The sequence below is a fragment of the Choloepus didactylus genome, chromosome 2 (assembly GCF_015220235.1).
Source record: "Choloepus didactylus isolate mChoDid1 chromosome 2, mChoDid1.pri, whole genome shotgun sequence".
In the NCBI taxonomy this organism is placed as follows: Eukaryota; Metazoa; Chordata; class Mammalia; order Pilosa; family Megalonychidae; genus Choloepus; species Choloepus didactylus.
Window position 1 is genome coordinate 60,915,104 of NC_051308.1, and position 23,629 is coordinate 60,938,732.

Consider the following 23,629-nt stretch of genomic DNA (forward strand, 5'->3'; position numbering starts at 1 on the left):
GATAAAGACAAAACTTATTTATCTGTAGATTGCAGCAGGAATAAATAATATAAGAGATTGGTAGAGACTGTCTTGATTTGAGGCTCTGCTAACCCCAAAAACCTCCCAATTAGAGACTCAGTGCCTAAAATTCTCCCCTAAAGGATACATTACTTTAGACTAGCAATCATAACATGAGTTACTAACTTTGTCTCTTTTCTCCACCAATGAAGGGACCAGAGAACCCAAGGATGTCGGGTAAGAAACAAATGTTGAAAGAAGAGGGAAGTTTAGAGAAAATGTAGCTGAAGATCTTCAGAAGGGAGCGGAGATCAAATACAAAGCAGTTTGGCATCATGGTATTGCCTCAGACTAACTACGAAACTAAGTATTATAAATTAGAAAGTCTACTGCTAGGGTAAAGTTTCTCTCCGGGAGGGTAATGCACAGGGGACGGAAGGGTCATTGGCTGAACTAACCCAAGGAAATTTTGGATGTGACTCCAAGGATCTTTTTTCAACACATTTGACCAGTTTTATATTTTTATACATTAAGGAAGTCTTGAATTGAATTCCTTATGTCTTTTTTCTTTTTTTTAATAATTCAATTTTATTGAGATATATTCGCATGCCATGCAGTCATACAAAGTGTACAATCAATTGTTCACAGTGCCACCATACAGTGTGCATCCATCACCAAAATTAATTCTTGAACATTTTCATAACCACACACACAAAAGTAATAAGAATAGAAACTCAAGTGAAAAAGAACAACTAAAGTAAAAAAGAACACTGGGTGCTTTTTTTTTCTTTTTCCTTTCCCCGTTTTTCTACTCCTTATGTCTTTTAATGAAACCTTTGGAAAGAGGAGTCTGGATTGTGTTTAGAGACAAGACCAATTTGACCATTTTTAACTTAATTGAAGAGTTTCTCACTTGAATTGATTTACCATTTCATTAAAAGGTTAAAAAAAAAAAAAGTCAGTGCAAGTTGACAATATTTAATAATGATTTTCCTCTCTGTCCCACTGTGTTCTTGTATTCCAGTCATTTTTACTGCTAACATGAGAAAGCCATGCTGTCTGGCACATGCATGTCCATGTGGTTTCCTCTGAAGGCAAGCACAGGTCCTCTATTTTAATTCATAGTACAGTAAGCAATGACCAGAAAAGACTCCCACATCTACATATCATATTTATAGTGATTCTGTTAAGTGAACTTGGCCACACATAAATTAGTTTTTAGCTAAAATATAAAAATCATAGGATTTATGAATTTTTTATTTTAGAGCTATAAGGAAAGACATCTTTCAGCATTACCAATATTCTTATTTATGTAAAATATAAATGAATTTGCCTTTGTAAAATTATGTCATGTATTAGTTGACTTAAAAATGAAATATATATTATAATGAAAAAAATTGAATGTACATATCATTTAAAACAGGTCACGTGCATTGTGGGATTTGTTTTGTTTTGTTTGTTTGTTCTTTTTGGACTTTGGTAAAGTTTCTCATGTCTCAATTTCCTTATCTGTAGAAAGCAGATAATGAAAATACTCCATAGAGAGGTCATAAAGATTAAATGAAATAATGCAAATGAAGCACTTAGCACAGTGTCTGACACAGTAATTGTCCAATACACATTATCTAAAATTATTTTCATTTAATCACTTATTTTTTTGTTGGTTTGATAGAGAGACATACCCAAATATTTTATCTTTTCAGTTCATGCCAAGGGTAAAAAAAATACTTATATATTATATTATGTCTAAATAAATGGGTCAGCATAAACTAATGCTTGGTTAAGCTCAATGGACTGATACATATTAACCTGATTATGACAATGTAGTTGCTGTGCTGGAACAAGGCCAGGACTCAATGAGATAAAATTAAGTCTTAAAGGTACCAGGCTTTCGACTCATTATATACAATGAGAAAACCTCCTTGTCACAGGAATACCTAAAGTTTTTTTAAAATTTAATACAAATCCATCTCTCTTTCTCTCTTTCTTTCCTTTGTATAATCAGGGGAGCATATTATAGTGGCTCTTCATAGAACACTACATTGTAAAGACTTTTTGTAAATGTCCACAGGCGTCCTTAGATGAGAATGAATCTATTTGAATAAAACCAGTAATCTGAAAGTAATTAAAGTCGTTTTGTAAGGTGCAATAAACATCCATTGTTGGGTCTACAGAGCATTAGTTTATGCTATTATGAAGAAGATGTCTTTTTAGTCCCTGAGCTGTTTTGAAAAATTTCAGAGACCGCAAGTCTGAAAAAAACAAGGACACGATAATGACTGGAGACACAATTAATCCCAGTGCCTCTACATAGTATAAACTATTACAATAATCAAAGAAAAAGCTGCATAGGGGTTATAGAAAGAGAAGTTAATGCATAGTCTTTCGCTTTTTGAAAAAATAAAAGCTTAAATGTGGAGTGCTAAAAAGATGGAATGGAAAATAGTTGAGAAATTAAAATAGCATAAGACAAAGCATTATGTTTTAAACAAAGGGAAAATCGATTTAAAATGTTTGCAGAAAATGTGAAATAAAATTTGTGAAGATGTGTATTGGAAGACAAGATTTTATCAAGGTAAACATTTTTGTTTCATTAGGGGTGACCTCAGTTGGTGTGTAGGCAAGATTTCAAAAGTTTGTGCAAAACCTCACACATTCCTGACTCAAAATTCTTGCCTACTATATATTACAAGGAGCCTGGAAGAAACTGTTCATGTACACTCTGAAGGTCAGCTCTTATCTGGCTGTAACTTCTCATTGCTTTCAATTCTTTTCAAACTTCCCTCACAAATGATTTATGTTTACGAGGATAAACTAGAATAAGCAAGACTGACTTCTATCCTAGGGGCCTCTAAATACAGTAGCTGAGTTTGAAAGTTAAACCTAACTTTTAAGTATGAAATAGTCAAGTATTACTTCCCTGCTCTGCAACTGAATGTCAAGCCGAGAGATTTCAGCTATCTCTTTTTCCCACTCTCTTTTCTGCAAAGTAGATTCAGTCAGCATTTTAGGATAACCACTTTTTTTTTTTTTTTTTTTAATTCACGGTCATTCCATATAGGATTTTACAATAAAACAATGTGACTTCTTCCAGATTCCGGGGTGGGTATATTAGGACTGTCAGTCCAACCACTGTAGCTTCAGACAGGTAAGAGAGGTGGATGCATTTTGCTGGAGCTGGGGCACTCCTGTCCATGCAGTGTCAAGTAGATGTATCAATCTAAGTCAAGTATTTTTTCCACATTCTCATCAATCATGTGCAGAGGTTTTCACATGGAGATATTCACATGTCTCATATTGATTCACATATCTCGGGTCACATGGCTTCTGATCTATCTGCATAGAGGTCACAGATACACGTACTCTTCCTTTTCAGCTGGGCATAGTAGTAAATTCTAGGGCCGCTGACAAACCAGGCCCATCTGAATGATCGATGGATTGGAAATTCCATTTGCATCATGCATTGATATCCTTTCCATACATAATCATAGTCATACTTTCTAAAACAAGTCTCTATAGTTTCTCAGTCATAAGGCATTTTTCATCAAAGTGACAGTGAATCTGAGCTAAAGGTCTTATTTTTTTGCATCCTCTTGGAATACAGTTGCCAGCTATAGCAAAAAACAGATAACAATGACAAAACAGGATGCCCAATCAAATTAGAATTTGAGATAAACAATATTTTATTCCAATATGAGTATGTGCCATGGAATAGTGGAGACTTACCTATACTAAAAAATATTTTTGCTGTTTATCTGAAATTCAGTTTTACCTGGGTGTCCTGTATTTTATCTGGTAAGCTTATCTTGGATCGTTTGTGGGTAACAGGAAGTATTGTCATATTTTCACAGCTGAAGCAATTGAGGCCTGGAGAGGTAAAATACATTTTCTTCACTATCCCAGTCAATTGCTGGGTTCAGTTATTTCACTGTGTGTACATTTCAGGCACAGCTGAATGGAAGCAAGAGTGTCAAGGGCATTTTCATGAGCTCTTATTCTCCCTGAGAAGGCATTTTTCTCTGATTTTTTAATTCATGGATTGTCATATCCTTAATGAAAATACGTATTCGGACAACTGCCAGTTGGAAAGGCTCTATTATGTCACTTTACCTCTGTGGATAAATTGTTGATAGGATGGTGTTTTAGTTTCCTAGGCTGCTCAAGCAAATACCTTGAAATGGGTTGCCTTAAACAATGGGAATTTATTAACATATGGTTTTGAGGCTAAAAAAAAGGACAAACAAAGGCATCTTCAAGGCGATGTTTTCTCCCTGAAAACTGTGGTGTTCTGGGGCTGGCTGCTGGCCCTCCTTGGCTCCTCTGTCACATGGTGGCATCTCTTGGTCTCTCCCTTCTCTTCTTGCTCCCTGTGGCTTTATCTCTCTGTGTCTGAATTTCATTTTCTTATAAAGGACTCCAGTAATAGGATTAAGACCCATCCTAACTGAGATGGGAAGCACTTTAACTTACGTAACCTTATCAAAAGTCCCTACTTACAATTAATCAGTAATAGATTAAATTTAAGAACATGTTTTACTGGAGTATACATACAGAATGAAAACAGGACAGAGGAAAAAAAGGCATGGAAGCAAGAAGCTGTAATCAACGAAACCTGAAGAGAAGGAAGAGACCAGCAGACGCTGCCATGTGCCTTGCCATGAGGCAGAGAGGCCAAGGATCACTCTCAGTTGGTCTGTTGGAAGAAAGCATTGCCTTAATGGTGCCTTGATTGGGACATTTTCTTGCCCTCAAACTGTAAGTTAATAAATTACCATTGTTTAGGCCAAACCCACTTCATGGTATCTGCTTTGAATATCCTAGGAAACTAAAACAGAGGGTCATAGATAGATGTGAGTCCAGTTTTATAAGAAATTGCCAGAACTTTCTCCAAAGTGATATATAACTTCACATGCTCCACCAACACTATATTTGAGTTTAGGTTGCTGCACATTCTCACAAACATTTGGTATTGTCAGTCTTTTTAATTTCAGCTAAACATACATACTTTTAAAAGTCTAAAAACCTGCTGATAGATAATTAGGTTTGGGGAGCACTTTGTTGGCTTATGCTATTTTGGAAATATTGATTATCATATCAACTACCTACCAGCTTTGTTCTAGGGTGCAACTCTACACTGATTTTAATTTTTCTCTTGACTTTTTCTTACTTTATTCTCATAGCTTGCAAGGATCTAGATCTTCTCCAAAGTTTTAGGACCAATCTAGGAAACTTTGGATCCCTGGAACTTGCTTCTAAAGTCTTAATTCTATTCTGGATGTGGGACACCTGTAGTAGGGTATTTCTCAAAATCAAATTATGTCATGAGGATGAATTTCATTTTCATATTCAACATTCATAAGGATGAACGGTTCACTGATTTTTTTTTTGCCATTCAGTGAACACGTATTGAGTGGATTTCTGTATGCTGGGCCCAGGGAATGTAAATATGAATAGAGCCTGTCCCCTGTTTTCAAAGAGTTCATAGACTTGTGGGGAGAGAGACAAGGCAAATAGCCATTTCAATATAATGTGGTAAATTTTTTGGTAGAGGTTAGTACAGAGTGTTATGAAAATCCTTAATATATACACTTGACCCAAAGAGGGGGGCATCAAAAATGTCTTTTCAGAGGCTATGAAGATTCAGTCATGTGATGGACCCAGAAGCGGTGGAATAAGCAGGTAGCAGAGACAGGTGTGCTACAGACTGAGGGGTTACTGTGAAGGGCTGGGGTATGTATCAGTCAGGGTTCTCTAGAGGAATAGAACCAAAAAGATGTATTTATACATACATTAAGAGATTTATTATAAGGAATTGGCTCATGCGACATGGGACCTGGCAAGTCTGAATTCCATAGGGCAGACCAGAGGCTGGAAATTCTGGTGAGAGTGATGCTGAAGTCTTGAGTCCAGATTCCTTAGGCTGAAACTCCGGAAGGAGCAGAGGGTATAGTCTAGAGGCTGAGTTCCTCCACTCCCTGGAGCCCTCAATTCTTGCTCTTAAGATTGCCAACTGATTGGATGAGGCCCACCTACATTATTGAGGGTAATCTCATTAAAATCAGCTAATGGTAAATGCTAACCTCATCTATGAAATACCTCCACAACGACTAAGCAAGTGTTTGACTAAACAACAGGATACTAAGACCTAGCCAAGTTGACACATATACCATCACAGTGTGGGAGACTGTAAGTTGTTTGAAAGAACTCTATGGTAATAGGTGAGTCTAGAGAAGAGATAGGAGACAGATCATAATGGGTTCCTAGGTTAAGATAAGGGGTTTACTTTATATTCTGCAGAGCTTCTGTGCACCCATATGTATATGGGAGTAGGTCACAGACCCACCAGTTATTTCTGTCCCCATTTTCATTAACTGGGAAGAACCTGAGTTCAGTGCCTGAGCATGTGTTCATGCTTCAAAATAGGGTTCACAGGGAGTGTAATGTATCCAATTGTAAGGCTTAGTAAGGTTTTTTTTTTTAAGTATTAGGCCATAGTTGAAGGGAAATTTTAGAATTTTTTCACTAGAACTGGATAACTGCTGACCCCAGCATCCTTAACCTCTCAGGAAATGCAAGATTTATAAGTTGTGGGCTTTTTTTTTTCTTTTGAAAAAAGGTCTTAATAATTCAAAGAACTTTTTAATGATTTTAAAAGTGCATGTTAAGTACTTGATGGATTGGATCAATTCAGTCTTTGTAGTGCAGTGTGTTGACATCCTCTTCTCTACATATGGAAATTCAACAGATGTACAGAAATACTACACAGGATGGGATGTTTCTTTATGACATTTCCTCGTGCATTTCATTGGAGAAAAGAAATGTGTACATGCACTTTATAGTGAGTCATTAACTATCAAAACAAGCTTATTCACAAACCTGCTTTGATCTGAATTTCCTGTGATTTATCTTTGCTGTCTTAGCATGCGCTGAATTCCTGATTGTTATTAACTCCTCAAATATTTACATCACTCCAGATAATCAATATGAATCACAGTCAATACAGATGTTACAAGATCCTAGAAGAAAGATAGTATCAGCATAATAACATTTTAATTATCATAGCATGTGTCTCCAACTGTATCTTTTGTTTATAGCATCAGCGAACACAGCTACTGTGTAGATCTAATTCATAGCAAGTATTAAAATGATTGAACATATAAGTTATAGCTTTTCCCACCAAAGGATTTAAGCAATAGTGTGCAACTGCTTGAAGGTATTAATGCTTGTTTAATTAATTTAAATCATGCTGCTGAGATTGTATTTTCACTTTCTGTTCCCCTGAGCATGCACTCTCTGCAGGGTTACTCACCTGTTATGTAAAACAAATATGCTTGTGGAGGTTTAAATGATACAAAATATCTGGTTTGAGCTAACGTATAAATTCTGTTAATGAAATCACTTTGGCCACATTCACTCTGCTTTTTGGAAGAACTATGGTATTGCACCAAGCCATTTCACCAAAGGCAACAGCGTTAAATGTATGCTATGGCTAAAAAACAATGGAAGAATCAGCCACAGCTACCTCCATCAACTCATCTTTACCTGGAAGCTAGACGAAGATGGAGAGTGAGAACTTGCTGAGAGTTGAAAGTTGAAGTTCTGGCCTCCTTTTTCTTCTGCTGTTTTACAATGAATATTTGCTCTGATACAATAAAATGTCTTCACCCTTTTCCTGGTGTGGGGCTTACCAAATGCAAACCACATCATCTATAAATAAGAGTGATTACAGGGACTCTGAATATTTTTTTTATGGAACACCAGAGGAAATGGCTGATAAAATCAGAGATCTAGTTGTAAAAGGAGGCCTGTGATGATAGCTAGAAACCTCCATTTTTTTTTTTTGTCTCGACTGAAATAAGAGCTTATGGAAAGTGACCTTGGATGAGTTAGGAAACCTGAGTTCTGGGCCCAAGTGTACTTCTGCTGAGGCTTCGGGGGAGAGGCTGTCTCTAGAAAGGAGAGAACTTTGTCACTGAGACAGACCATGAGGTGCCGTTGGCTTTCTAGAGCTCCACTCTTCCCCAAGTTCCTAACTTGCTAAACTCTCTCAGCCAACCAAGTTCACAGATATTTTTCTTCTTTATTTCAAGATAGTGAATATGCCAAACTTTTGCCCAAGAAGACAAAGATAGTGAAATTAGGAACTCTGGGGATGAGGGTAAAAAGATCTGAAGTCAACAGAGTACCACACTGGGCCTCAATTTTAAAGACAATGTAGAATATAGATCAGCACTGCCTTCTTCCTCATGGGCACGTTATATTGGAGCCATGGCAGAGAGTCTGTGAAATGCTTGAGGGTAAAAACAGGCAGAAGGCAGCATTTTATATTCTTAAAAGGAGCACAAGAATTTTCTCTAACTCATATCCTTGACTTAAAGTGCAACTAGATAAAACCATTCTGGAAAATATGGGTATAGTATTTACTTAATTAAAAATAAAACAAAATAAACCAAAAACCTCTAGAGAAACAATAACGCTTTCCAGAGCCTATCCCACTAGGCCATTCTAGTCCTTAAAATATTCTTGTCTTTAAATTTCTTTGATTATCTTAACCAATTCTGGTGCCCTGCATGCTAATTTCATTTCTAAGCATCTTGTCACTTGTTCAATCATTCATTTATTTAACATTTTTTGAACTTCCACAGATGAATACATAGTGATAATTATGATAAAATGTGGGGAGTAAAATAAAAGAGGTATGCAGGAGGTATTACTGAGATTTAGAAATTGGGCACCTAATCCAAACCAGCCTGGGGCAGGAGGAGGAGTGTTGGTTTTCCTGGAGGATAAGGTGAGAGTAAGGAATGATGAGAGATAAATTTATCCTTGGGAGTGAGGCAAGGGCATATTATATAGCATGGACTTTCTAATGATTTACAGTAATTTTTCTACATACAAACTAAAATGTGAATATATTTTAAAGGTCATATACATTAAGTAGAAGGAAAGGTAAAAGTTACAATCATTTGACAGGATTGAAATTCAAATATGTTAGGTAACTGAAAAAAATTTTTTTTGACCAATCTTCATTTTGTAGAACATTACTACAACTTTAAGTGTTATTCATTGCCTCTGTTTATAGTATAAAAGTTTTCCTCAATGACCAAAGGAATCAAGGGTATGTGAAATCATTTGTTAAAAAAATTAGTCAAGTCATTTAAAATGCCCTGTTTTTCTACAATATGTATTTTTACCCAAATTGCCAGACATCACTGAAGTTTTATTACTTTGGACTATGTTAATTTGTAATTAATACTACAGTAGCACTTGGGGTAATATATATATATATATATATATATATATATATATATAAAATTAATGAATAATAGTGTTAATGATAAGTTAATTGAAGATAACTTACATGCTAATTTAAGATAATTATTATTCCATTTATTAAAGTTAGATCCTCCAGGGTATGGATTCCAGAGATATGCTCTTCCAAAAAATAAGTCTGCATTTCTTTGAAATATTTCGTAATTTAAACTTTCCTCTAAATAAAATTTAACTTCCAATTTATTAACACTTTATTAATTTTCTAGTCAAATGCCTAGCTAAATAATTAATTTCTGTATTACATGCAGAACAAATTCTCTTTACATGCTACAACCCTCAAAGTTCAGAAAAATCGAATAGGGGGTCTGGGAACACAACCCACGGACCTGTGCAGTGCGTCTGCAGGGGGTGCCCTTCACATTGATACCATCTGAATAGAGACCAACCCGGAGTTGTGCAATGTGACAGCCTTGGGGGCTGAGATGCAGGGCGTGGGGAAAGACATTGTCTAAAAAAGTAAACACCCTCACTGAATCAACTGGTTATTTAATTCAATGTAAGTGCTTAGCCATTTTCCAAAGTCTTTTTGATGAAACCCTAGTTCAAAGTGATGTTCAAAGATATTTCTGGTCCAAATGTTTCTGCAATACAATAAACTTGAGAAACCCTGTGATAAAGATTTCTTCTCTGTAGGATCTCCCATAGTTTTAAAAATGCTAATGTGCATTGCAAATCTGTATGTGAAGAATATAATATTCATTACTTCCTGACCTTATTTGACCATGGAAATGATTTTATGACTAACTTTACAGTACTAACAATCTAAGGTCATATCGGTCTAGTTGCTTTGTCATCATAGATGATCAGGATAAAAGTCCATTTCCGTAATTCTGGAAGAGTAGACGAGGAATCTAGAAGACAATTCTGAGTAAGAAACAAGGGAAATGCACTGATTCCCTGAATTCTAAAATGAAAATAAGCATTTGACTGTTTTATTTTCAAATCTTTAAATTCCACTTTTCTTAATGATTGTATACTGTACTATAATGACAGGCTAATGATATGCTCACTTGAGCTATTTAAAGGATGTCTTAATTTCCCAGCTGCAACCACAAATTCCACAAAATAGGTTGGTTTAAACAATGGGAATTTATTGGCCCATGGTTTTGAGGCTAGGAGAAGTCCAAAATTAAGGAATCAGCAAGGCGATGCTTTCTCCCTGAAAGCTGTGGTGTTCAGGAGCTGGCTGTTGGTGAACTTGGATCCTTGGCTTTTCCATCAAATGGGGGTGTTTTCTCCTTTCTCTTCCGGGTTCTGTTGACTTCCGGCTCCTACTCCTCCATGGTGGCTTTCTCCCTGTGATCTCTGAAAGGGTTAAGATAGACCCTGATTCAGCTGGCCACACCTTGACTAAAAATAACATCTTCAAAAGGTCCTATTGACAAGGGGTTCATACCCATAGGAATGGATTACCCATTAAGATCAAGAACATATTTTTCTGGGGTATATAATTCAACCTACCACAAAGAATAATAATAAATGCTTAATAAATGGTAAGTCCATTGTGCTGTTTTCCAAAATAGAAGCTTTATGTTAATATTTATTCACATAGACACACGCAAATATATATATTCACACCTATACATACACGTTGAATTATAAACTGTTTGGAATAATATAACACTTCTGTTTGTATTGCTCAGATAGAAGATGTCTTTTATTTCCAGTTTCCTTGCCTGGTGACAGTATCTTCAACTGTTTAGAATACTAAAGGATTGGAAAACAATTTAGAAAACATGGAATTTCAGTTTGCAAGCTTTGGTTTGCTAAATGGAATGACAAGTCTAAGCAGCCAGCCCTTTTTATCATGCGAACATTGCTGAATCAAAAGGCAGTGGTTATATATGATGAAAACAATCCCAGGATATTAAGTTAACAACAGCTGCTTTGACTTAAGACTTTCTATTTTAGCATCAGATCATAACTGTCTTTCTGAGTGTCTTAGAGTGAAATTTTGTTTTGATCAATCAATAGATAATTTCCATTATTTGCTTCCTAATGCAAACAAATAATTATTTTATGATCACATACTTCTATGACTTCTGTATACGCAATCTTCATGGTTAGTTAAGGATAAAACTATTTCTTATCACTTAAAAAACCACTTGCACTTAACAATTTTCTGAATTGTTTTCTTTCGACATTGTGAAATGAAACCCACATATTTTTTGGATTTACACACCAAACTATGATAAAAATGAAGCGTTAGAAATCAATTCGAATGTTAAATACAAAGGATGTCCTTGGCTCATTAAGTAAAAATATCTCATTTAATGAGCAGGAAAGCACTGGAGCACACTGAACCCTGACACAAAGCAAATTATTTAAGTGATAAATTATACTTTATGGGGAGTGTAAAAGTTAATAATACTCAGGGGCATGGTAATAAATGCAGAGGTGTAACTAACTTCATCGACTGCTTTACTTACAAACATGCCATATGTACTTAGTTACTTGATATGATCATAAGAAGAACAGAAAATGCACAAAGATTCATAAAGCAACCTTTAGTATGCTACTTTCAAGTGCATATTTTATAACTTATTGTTTTAAAAGATCCTCTTTTTTCCTGTTGTTTGCAACATTCTGCTTTCTTCATTTTTGTTTTCACTTTTGGTCAAGCATTGACCTTGTAGCAGTTAAAGCTGCAGCCAGTTCCTTATCTCTCAGCAGGCCTAATAAAATCAGCCATGCACTCATCTTCTCTGGTGCCCCATAAATGACCTCAGAACTCACTTCAAGAGGACCAACATGTCGTATGAAGAAATGGGTGGGTTAGCTTTTGTGTTGGCGTACTCTGGCTCTTTCCTATGTAAACATTTCTCAGTCGTGTTGAATAGACCTTAAACTAATGTGGTCAGTAAACTCCACCCGTGCTTTGCTATGAGGCACAGAGACCTGTTCACTGAAGTTGTCTCCACAAAACAGGAACGCAGGACAGAGTGGCAGCAATTATCTAAGTAATTAAGTGTACAGATTGAGAGTGAAGTTGAAGGAAAGTGACTGCAGTTTTCTTTCTGAATGTAAATTACACATCTGTTTGTTTTTTCTGCTTTGAAATGAAAGTTCTTTTTTTACTTGACCTATCTGGTTTTGGATTATGGGCAAATTATAATGTGATAAAATGTTTTCTCTGTTGAGGTTGATTCTAGAAGAAAATTTAGCTAATAGATGCTACATGAATAGTTTCACTCCTGGACTTGGAAAATAGCATAGTTTTAAAGTTTTTATTCAAAGCTGCTTTTAGTCTGTGGAACCATTTTGATGTTGGATGCAGAGTGGGAAGGAGCAAATTCCCTTAATGTCAGAGAAAGTATGACTTTCAATGTTTTTCACCCCTCTGAGACTTCGCATATTTTATTTCCTCTTCCTGATTGCTTTTCTTTCTTGTCCATTTAACAAAATCATATTGATGTTCAAACCCAGCTCAGGTATGGATGCTTCTAAACATTCTCCTCCTCTCCCTCTTCAGGTTGAGTTGATTATTCTTTCTGTTCCATTTATCTTGCATATTTATATTTTGTGTTCTTGTCTTTGTATTATAACATCTATTCATATTTCCCACTACAGGATAAGATTTGTGATATAGAAACCTTGTCTTGATCACCATTGTATCTCTAGCACCTGGCATAGTGTCCAAAAATGAGGAAGGAAGGAGAAAGGAGGGAAGGAGAGAGGAAGGAAGGCCTTTCTTAACACTTACAGCACCTTTGTGCAAATACCCCTGCTGCAGTTTGCTAAAGCTGCCGTTATGCAAAATACCAGAAATGGATTGGCTTTTATAAAGGGGATTTATTAGGTTCCAAATCTACAGTTCTAAGGTCATGCAAGTGTCCAAACTAAGGCATCAGCAAGAGGAAACTTTCACTGAAGAAAAGCTGATGGCATCCAGAACACCTCTGTCAGCTGGTTAGGCTCGTGGCTGGCATCTGCTGGTACTTTGCTTCCAGGTTCTGGTTTCAAAATGGTTTTCTCCGAAATGTCTCTGGGCTTGTTTCTCTTAGCTTCTCTTAGCCCTCTGCTTGGTTCTCCTGGGGCATTTCTCTCTAAACATCTGGGGGTCCTCTCTTAGCTTCTCCAGGGCAAACTCACAGCTTCATCTCTTAGCTAAACATCTCCAAACATCCTTCTGTCTGCATCTCCAAGCATCTGGGTCTGTGTTAGTTCTTAGCTTCTCCCGTGGGCAAACTCTGGATTACGTATCTTAGCTTCTCTCCAAAATGTCTCTCTCAGCTTCTCTGAGCTCCTTCTCTCCATGAGCTCCCTAAAGGATTCCAGTGATCTAATCAAGACCCACCCTGAATGGACAGGGCCACATATCCATGGAGATAATTTAATCAAAGATGTCACCCAGTTGGGTGGATCACATCTCCATGGAAACATTCATTCAAAAGGTTCCACCCAACAAGAATGGATTGAAAGATCATGGCTCCTCTGGGGTCCATAACAGTTTCAAATCAGCACACCCCCCACTTAGAAAAAGCACCCTTTCCTCTGGAGTGATGGAGACTTGGAGTGTTTAACTTCTCCCTAATTAATGTCAGTGCATGCATCTTTAGCAAGTAAACCTAGTTGTGGTTAAATTAGTTAGAATCGTTAGTGAAAATGAAATTTAATTATTATCAGTAAGTATTTATCTAAAATAAGACACTAGCAATTAGAGATATTTTATTTTTTAAACTTAAAAGCATTCTCATATGCTGTGCTAGTTTAGATATATTATGTCCTGCCAAAAGCCATATTCATTAATGCAGTCTTGTGGGGGCAGACATATTAGTGTTGATTAGGTTGGAATCCTTTGATTGAATATTTCCATGGAGATGCGACTCAATCAACTGTGGGTGAAAGAGTTGATTAAATTATTTCCATGGTGATATAGACCCTGCCCATTCATGGTGGGTCCTTGATTTAATCACTGGAGTCCTGTAAAAGAGCTCACAAACAGAAGGAGCTGAGAGAGACATTTTGGAGATGGCTACTAAAAGAAGACTTTTGCTGAAACTTTGGAGATGCTAGCCCGGAGTTTGATTCTGAGAAGCTAAGAGAGGACAAATGCCTCAAGAGCAACATTTTAAAGAATGCACAGGAGCTGAGAGAGGAGTGGAACAGAACCTGGGATCAGCAGATGCCAGCCACATGCTTTCCGAGCTAACATAGGTTTTCTGGACGCCATTGGCCTTCCTTTGGTGAAGGTATACTTGTGTTGATGCCTTATTTTGGACATTTTCATGGCCTTCAGACTGTAACTTTGTAACCAAATAAACCCCCTTTATAAAGCCAATCCATTTCTGGTATTTTGCAAAACGACAGTATTAACAAAGTGGAACATATGCCTGTGTGATTATAAGCTTCTCCAGGGAAGAGAGAAGCTTACACCCTCATCCATTTTGGTACACCCAGCCCCAGGCACAGTGTCTGCCACATTGTAGGTGGTCACTGAACATTTGTTGATTTTGATTGATTTGCTTACCTCTCAGGTAGAGTACAGGCTTGTCTGCTTTTCTTCCTTCTTTCCTTCTTCTTTCCTTCCTGCCTAACTTCTTGACTTCCTTTCCTCCTTACTGAGAAAAAAAATTCAAAGAACTAAAAAGTACAAAGAATTATATAAAACACTCATTTGTCCACTTCCCACATTAATACATAAGGTCCTATTTTCTTCTGACCTTTTTACTCTTCTCTCTTTGACCACACTCAAACTTTTTATCACTGCCCTTTCACCCAGGCAGCCACTATCATTACTTTAGGAAGGTGTGTATCCTTCCTGTTTATTCTTCACAACCTTACACACCTGTATGACTCCATGAACAGTATACATCATTGTAGACATGTTAATAAGTTACATTAATGGTACATTGCTGTATATATTGTCTAGCACGTCTTTTTCAATTAACCTATGATTCCTTTTCACTGCAGTATGATATTTGATTAAATTAATTCACTACATTCTTTTAACCTTTGATAGACACTTAAATTCTTTTTGATACAAATCTCATAAAAACTGCTTTTACAAAACAAAGTCATCACACTGTGTACGAAATTCATAATAATTGCAATTTAAGTGTTCAAATTTAATGACTAGGAAGCAAATAGAAATACTAATTTTACTACACTACGAACAGAACTTCTGTATGATCAGTTTTACCGGATGCAGATTTTCATATTCTGCTTCTCATACATTAACTGTCTGTATTGATGCAGATATATCTTTACACTATTCTTTTTAAAGGTTTGTCTTTGGCTCATTTTAAAAGAATTATGTGATCATTTGCTCTAGCCACACTGACCTTTGTGTTGTGCTTTGAACATACCAGGCACACCCCCCTCAGGCCTTCTGCACGTACTGGTCCCTCTGCTGGAACCGTTCCCCAGAGCTCCACCAGCTTCTTCCTCATCTACCTAGTATCTCTGCTCAAATGTCACCATCTCGGTGGGGCCTTCCCTGATCACTCTATTTAAAATAGCACTTTCACCCTCTCATTGGCACTCTCAATCTCTTTCTTTCCTGTATCGTCCCCTACAACATTTAATTATTTTATCCTATACTATATGTTCCACTTTTTAATTTGTTTATTGTTTATCTTCTCAACTAAGGTGAGGTTCCATGAAAGTAGAGATTTTTATCTGTTTTGTATTTTCCATTGTTGTATCTCTGGCATCTGAAACGAGGGCTGACATAAAATCATGCTCAATAGTGTGCTGAATAAATAAATGAAAAGTAGAAAATATGAAAAATACAGATCTCATAATGTAGAAGAAATCCTACTCTATTGGATTAAAAATAATAAAAGGCTCTATTGCCTTTTATTATTTTTAGAGGCATAGTTTTTATTTAATTAAGACTGTGTAGCATATAGGTTTTTTGGGAAGAAATATGATCCCATTTTTTTGAGCTAAGTGTTAAAATATAAGAATTCCTAGAATTTTTGAATTTAGCTTAAATCTTATTCCCTTGTATGGCTATACCATCAACTATACTACCAATCCCCTATTGGTTGGGATTTAGGTTGTTTTTACTTTTGGGTTTTTAAATGATACAGTGATGAGTACTGCTGTGTGTAAAGATTCATCAGTGTTTCGTAGTTTTAAAAATAATACATTCACAGAAGTAGGATTACTGCATTTGAGTGAATGATATATATTGCCAATTACTGTATCCCAAAGAGATTGTATCAAATCACCCTACTATCCATGCTATACAATAATGTTCATTTCCTCACCTTCTCCTCATCACTGAGTGTTTTCAAACAAAAATATTCTGTCATTTTGACAATTTAAAGAGTGTAGGTATTGTGTTTTAATTTACATTTCTTTGCCAGACAAGAAGAAAAAATGGGAAAATCCTACCTGGCCCTGTCCTTTCAATTTATTGGAGGAAGAATTTCAATGGAGATAGGAGAGTCTGGGGAGGAGCTAAATTTTGTTCTAATATTCCCTTACTTTCAGTAAGGATAAGGAAGATGGTGTGATAGGTTGAGAGAAATTCTGAGGGCAAATTTTCTAAATTTCAAATTTAAGACTTGAAAAAGACTCATAGAATATGAACTTATGGAATGCCTCTACACCAAACTGGGAGTGCCCATATCAGAGGAAAATTGGAGGTTAAGCGGAGGGAAAGTGAGGGTAGCTCAGTTAACTTAAGTGACTCTGTAGTTAAGGGATGCATGGTGGGGTGGGGGTGGGGGGGCGCTGCCTGGGCTTGAGTCTGAAATGGTATTGCAGCCAGACCTGAGGACATCTTTAGCACCAGCAAGAGCCAAGGTGAGGCCATGTTGGCAGGAGAAGCAACCTATCTTGAGTTGGAAATAACAGTGTAGGTGGTAAGAAGTAGATGGATTCAAGAAATGTTTAGGGTATAGAATCAGCAAGTTTTGCTCATGAATTGGAACTGGAAAGGAAGATGGGAAGAGATTAGGGGTAGTTTCTCAATTTCTAGCACAAGTAATTGGGTGAATTATAATGCTATTTGCTAAGCCATAGAATACCAGAAGAAGAAAAAACTCATGAATTGAGCTATGGGCATAATGTATATGAAATGCCAATGAAATATCCAAGTGGAGCTGTTGGATAGGCAAGAGGATACCAGAGTCTGTGCCTTAGAAGAGAAACCTGGGCAGGAAATATGCACTTAGAAGTCATGGACATATCCATAGTAACTGACGGTGGGGGAGCAGAATTGAAGGCCCAGAAAGAGAATGGAGAATGAGAAGAAAAGACACCTTAGAACTGAGACCGTAGGAACTCCACACTGAAATTAATGGAGGAGGAGAAGGCAAAGGAGTGTGGGGGTAAAAAAAGACCAAAGGGGTAGGAGGAAAGCTATGAGGATGTGCTGTTGAGAGATCCAAAGGAAGACACTGTTTAAAGAAAAGAGGAGTGGCCAAATCTCAATTGCTGCTGAGAAGGCAAGTGGTTGCGAACCGTAAGTCCATTGGCTTTAACAGCATAGAGGCCAGTGGCCATCTGGAGGATGCTATTGCTTATAGGCTCCTGATGCTGAGAGTGTTGGTCACTAACGGCCCACAGTGGCCTCCTTCTGTGAAGAATAGCCCTCATCCAAATGGGAGAAGCTGTAGTTCCAAACCCCTACACCCAGCCCTGCCCCAGTAATGTGCTGTTAAATGTTTAACAATCATCTTTCTGGAAAAGAAATTTATGTACATATATTTATATCCATATATATACTTTTATTATAAATTTTACTGATAGGAAGAATATAAAATAGACAATAATAATAAAATATACATTCTTTGTTCTAAATTCCATATAGCCAATTGATTCTCATAGAATGCTTTTCCCTCCCTCCTTCCCACCTACCTTCCTTCTTTCTTTTCTTCCTTCCTTCCTTCCTTCTTTCCATCCTTCCTTCTTTTTATTTTCCTTTCCTTTTTTCCTCCAAACTTGTGTATTCATAGTTAATTATTGTCTCAAGTGATGAACAAATATACCTCGTACACAAATGTTGGTTGATAATTTTGTTTCGTTAACAAGTAATGTGAAAGTGGAACAACAAGGATATATATCAGAACTCTACTCGGTCATTAATGATGCAAGTGACTGCTGAATTAGATAATTTTTTTATTGCGTTTTATTGAGATATATTCACATACCATACAATCTTTCTCAGTGTACAATCAGTAGTAGTTTGCAGTGCCATCATATAGTTGTGCATTCATCACCATGCAGATAATAATTTTGAATACTGGAAGAGTGCTTCCTTAATTTTTTGTGCTAGTCGCAATGTAGTGGCTACTTTATTAAATATTAATCTATTTATACTACTAGATGATCAACAAGACAATAAACTAAGCCCCGATTTGTAGTGTTTGTCAATTTCTGTGATATAAATACTCCCATCACGGCCTATTTTAAGCTACCAGTAGTTTGTAACAGAATGTGGAGATGAGAAGAGATTTACATTAACACACCTTTGTGTAGTATTTCCACCATACAGAATCCAAAGATGTAATTAACCTCAAGAGCATGGGTAATAGTAAAATATAGTAGCAAAATAGGTAGGAACTGATGAGTTTTGAATATTTTACCTTTGTTTTTAATATAGTGCATTTAATTGTAAATTTATATAATTTAATTTTAAATGACTGTGTATAACAACCAGCTTGCAAAATTCCTAGAAATTTAACGTTTGGCTCTTGTGAGCGGCATAAGCCAGCTGCAGTATACCACATCCCCCACCTCACCCCTGTGTAGCCTGCAGCCAATGACAGAAGTGGGGGTAGGGAAGCCTACCTTTCTTGCCTTTGTGGGGTAATTCAGGTTCCATGGATTTGGCTGAAATGAATCTCTAGTTGAGATGACGTTCTAGCTTAGATTGTTTCCCACTGGGCCCTGTTATGCTTCTCTCATTACCCTTCTCCTGAGAGCACTCCAAGAATAAATCATTTGCACAAGAAAACCCATCTCATGCTCTGCTTCTGGGGACTCCAGCCTAAGACATCACCTTATTAAGAATATTTTTAGTGGGGTGCTGGGATGAAACCTAACTGATAAGACTGAAGAGTGAATTGTAAGATGAGGAAATGGGTACAGCTAGTGTACACAGATTGAGACATAAGAATAAAAACAAATTAGAAACGGAGTAGAATGTGAACTATGAAGCTGTTGGATGTTGCTGTATCATGTAGTGAAAATCAGAGAGTGGCAGTATTTGAAGTATTGAAATCAGCTCTTACACTTTCCTCTCCAAACCTATATTTTCTCTCTCAGCTTTGCAGCATTTATCCCATCTTCTAATTACATTTTCACTTGTGTGTTTGTAAACTGGCTTTCCTCCCAGTAAACTGTGAGCTCTGTGAGTACAGGACCTTGCAAGTTTAGGTCTTTGCTAATATCTAGTGCCTAACATAGTAGCATTTTTTTCTTGAATGAAGAAATGAATAAAGAAATGAATGAATAACATATAGATGGGGAGAAGGGATCACCCAAGTTTACATATTATTGTTTTTATATATTCAAAGTGAGTTCTTCAATTTAAAGGAAATTATAAATGATGGAAAAATGTCTTTCATATTTACTCACATATTTACTTTTTCTGGCACTCTTAATTCCTTTGTGTAGACCCAAGTTCCCATCTGGTGTCATTTTCTTTGTACCTGAAGAACATCCTTTAACATTTCTTATAGTGTAGGTTGCTGGTATCAGATTCTCTCAGTTTTTGCCTAGGTAAATATAGGAACAGTTGCAAAAACAATGCAAACCCCATACACAGAACTCCAGCATTCCCTGACCCCCCCCCCGATACTCCGATCCACTAACTTTAACATGTTGTCACACCACTATTTCTTTGCCTCCCTCCCTCCCTCCCATCTACCATCCTCATCTATTGCTCTGTGTTCTGAACATATGATAGCTAGCTGCACACATCCTTGAACAAACACTGTAATTCACATATACGATTCCCATGAACAAGAACATTCTTTTATGCAATCCCATTAACCACAGCTAAGAAGTACAAGAGGTTCAACAATGATACAAAGCTTACATTCTATATTTCCTTTTCCTTATGTCTCAGCTGTGTCCCTTTGAGCCTCCTGTTCTCCATCCTCAGATCCCATCCAGGGTCATCCTTGGCATTCAACTGTCATCTATTTAGACCTTTTTTTTTTTTTTTCTCAATTGTGGAAACATATATACAGCCTAAATCTTCCCATTCCACCCCCTCCCTAGCCTTCCATTAGTGGGATTAATCACATTTAGAATGTTGTAATGCTATCACCTTCCCACCATCCATTACTAGAAATTTCCCTTCACCTCAAACAGCAACCCTACACTCATTTCTTAACTTCCCATTGCCCCTTCCCCCATTTCTTTTAACTCATACTCTACTTTTCATCTCTATGGTCATATTCTCTGATACTTTCTTTGTGTTTACTGTGGGGCTTAAAATTAAACTCTTAAATCCACAACAATCTTGTTTTTCTTTGATACCAACTTAATTTCAATAGGACACATAAACTATGTACTTATATTCCTCTATTCTCCCACCTTTATATAGTTCTTTCAAAAATTACATATTTTACATTGAGTTCAAAACCACTGATTTGTTGTTAGAGTTTGCATATTTTATATCATGTAGGAAGTAAATAGTGGAGTTACAATTCAAAAATTATTGACTTCTATTTGTATTCCATTGTGGTCAGAGATTGTGCTTTGAATATGTTCGATTGGTTTTTTTTTTTTTTAATTTATTGAGGCTTGTTTTATGTCCCAACTTATGGTCCATTCTGGGGAAAGATCCATGATCACTAGAGAAAAATGAGTGTCCTGGTGATTTGGGATGTAAGGTTCTATATATGTCTGTTAAAATTCTCTCTATCTCTTTCTCATTTCTTTGTTTCTCTGTCAGTAGGGCTCCCTTTAGTATCTGAAGTGGGGCAGGTCTTTTATTGGCAAACTCTCTCAGCATTTGTTTGTCTATGAAAAATTTAAGCTCTCCCTCAAATTTGAAGGAGAGTTTTGCTGGATAAAGTATTCTTGGTTGGAAATTTTTCTCTCTGAGTTTTAAATATGTCATGCCACTGACTTCTCACTTCCATGGTGGCTGCTGAGTAGTCACAACTTAGTCTTATGTTGTTTCCTTTGTATGTTGTGAATTGCTTTTCTCTTGCCGCTTTCAGAACTTGCTCCTTCTCTTCAGTATTTGACAGTCTGATCAGAATATGTCTCGGAGTGGTTTTATTTGGATTTATTCTATTTGGAGTTTGCTGGGCATTTATGCTTTGTGTATTTATATTGTGTAGAAGGTTGGGGAAGTTTTCCCCAACAATTTCTTTGAATACTCTTTCTAGACCTTTACCCTTCTCTTCCCCTTCTGGGACTCCAATGAATCTTAAATTTGGACATTTTATTTTATCTATTGTATCCTTGAGATCCATTTCGATTTTTTCAATTTTTTTCTCCATTCTTTCTTTTGTTCTTTCATTTTCTGTTCTGTGGACCTCTAGGACACTGAGTCATTGTTCAACTTCCTCTAGTCTTGTATTATGAGTATCCAGAGTCTTTTAATTTGACCAAGAATTTCTTTTATTTGCATAAGATCTTCTATTTTTTTTATTTAATCTTGCAATTTCTTTTTTATGCTCTTCTAGGGTCTTCTTTATGTCCCTTTTATCCTGTTCCATGGCCTTCTTCAGGTCTTTTATATCCTGTGCCATGTTTTCGTTCCTTGATTGTAATTGTTTGATTGATTGTCCCAAGTACTGTGTCTCTTCTGATATTTTGATTTGGGTGTTTGGGATCAGGTTCTCCATATCGTCTGATTTTATCACATACATTAAGATTTTCTGTTGTCTTTGGCCTCTTGGCATTTGCTTTGCTTGATGGGGTTCTTTCAAGTTGTAAAAAAAAAAAATACCAATCTAATTTTTCAGAAATACAAGTTGGTGGTGTACACTTTAACTAACCAGCAGATGGCATCTGTGAATCACCTATATCCCTCAAGTCAGTTCTCCCCAACTCTGTCTCTGTGGTGTGTGGTGAAATGATTTTTGTGGGGTTCAGTTGGTGAACTCAGTTTGAGTTTGTTGTGGGTGCTGTCTGCCCTGAATGTGGTGGCATGTGTCTGGGTGGTCAGGGAGGCAGGACCGCTTTAATAGTCAAACCTCCCAGGTGTTCCTGGAGATTCAAGGCTGTTGCAAGAGTCTAAGCCTTCATTTCAGTTTTGCCCCAGATTTTTTCTGTCACTGACCATATACCTCTGGCATTGACGTAGCATCCCTGGGTTTTCCGAGCAGGCCCCCGTTCTCAGCTGTGATCTTTCAGCACCTTTGCTGAGGGAAGGCTGTGCTACATCACTAGTGCATGTTGTCCCTCAAGGGAAGCCCCGGGCTGCCAGACCATGCAGGGGCATTCTCTACCTGATGCAAAGATTAGCCTATAATTCTCGACTGGTGTAAGTTGTGAATGAAAGGCAGATATTAGAGCTGGGCCCCATCCCTTTCCTCTTAGAGAAGATAGACACCCTAGGGGGAGGTCATTAGCATTTCAGTGGTCTCTCTCTGCCTGTGCCACACCCCTATCTGGGTCACAGAACTGGGAACTGAAAATGGCTCAGGCTTTGTCCACTAAGTCAAGAAAGGAACAGAGCTAGTCTGAGGTGACCCTCCAGCTCTCCAAGGTCAGTCATCAACCAAAGCCTCTGTCTACTTGTTGGGGAACACCTCATAGTGAGCAGTTCACACTCACTAATTAAAACCCTAGTTGGAGCTCAGCTGAGCTATATTCACTTACTGGGAGAGAGCTTCTCTCTGGCACCACGAGGGTTTGTAGCTCGGGCTGTGGGGGAGGGGTCTCCCAATTTGGATCCACAGTTTTTACTTACAGATTTTATGGTGTGATCTTGGGCATTCCTCCCAATTCAGGTTGGTGTATGATGAGTGGACGGTCATGTTTGCCCCCTGCAGTTATTCCAGATTATTTGCTAGTTGTTTCTGTTTTTTTTAGTTGTTCCAGGGGGACTACTTAGCTTCTACTCCTCTCTATGCTGCCATCTTAGATCCTCCCCTAGCCTTAATTTTTAAACACTATTTTTTTTTCCTGGATATAGAATTCTGGGTTGACTTTCTACAGTTTTGTATTTCATTACTTTAAATGTTTTTCCATTGTTATCTAGCTGAAACTATTTCTGATGAGTGGTACATGATAATTCTTAACTTTTGTTCTCCTGTATGTAGTATATCCTTTTGTCTCTGTTTTTAAGATATTCTCTTATGGTTGGTTTTCAGCAATTTGATTATGAAATGTCTTGGTGTGGTTTTCATTTTGTTTATCCTGCTTGGGG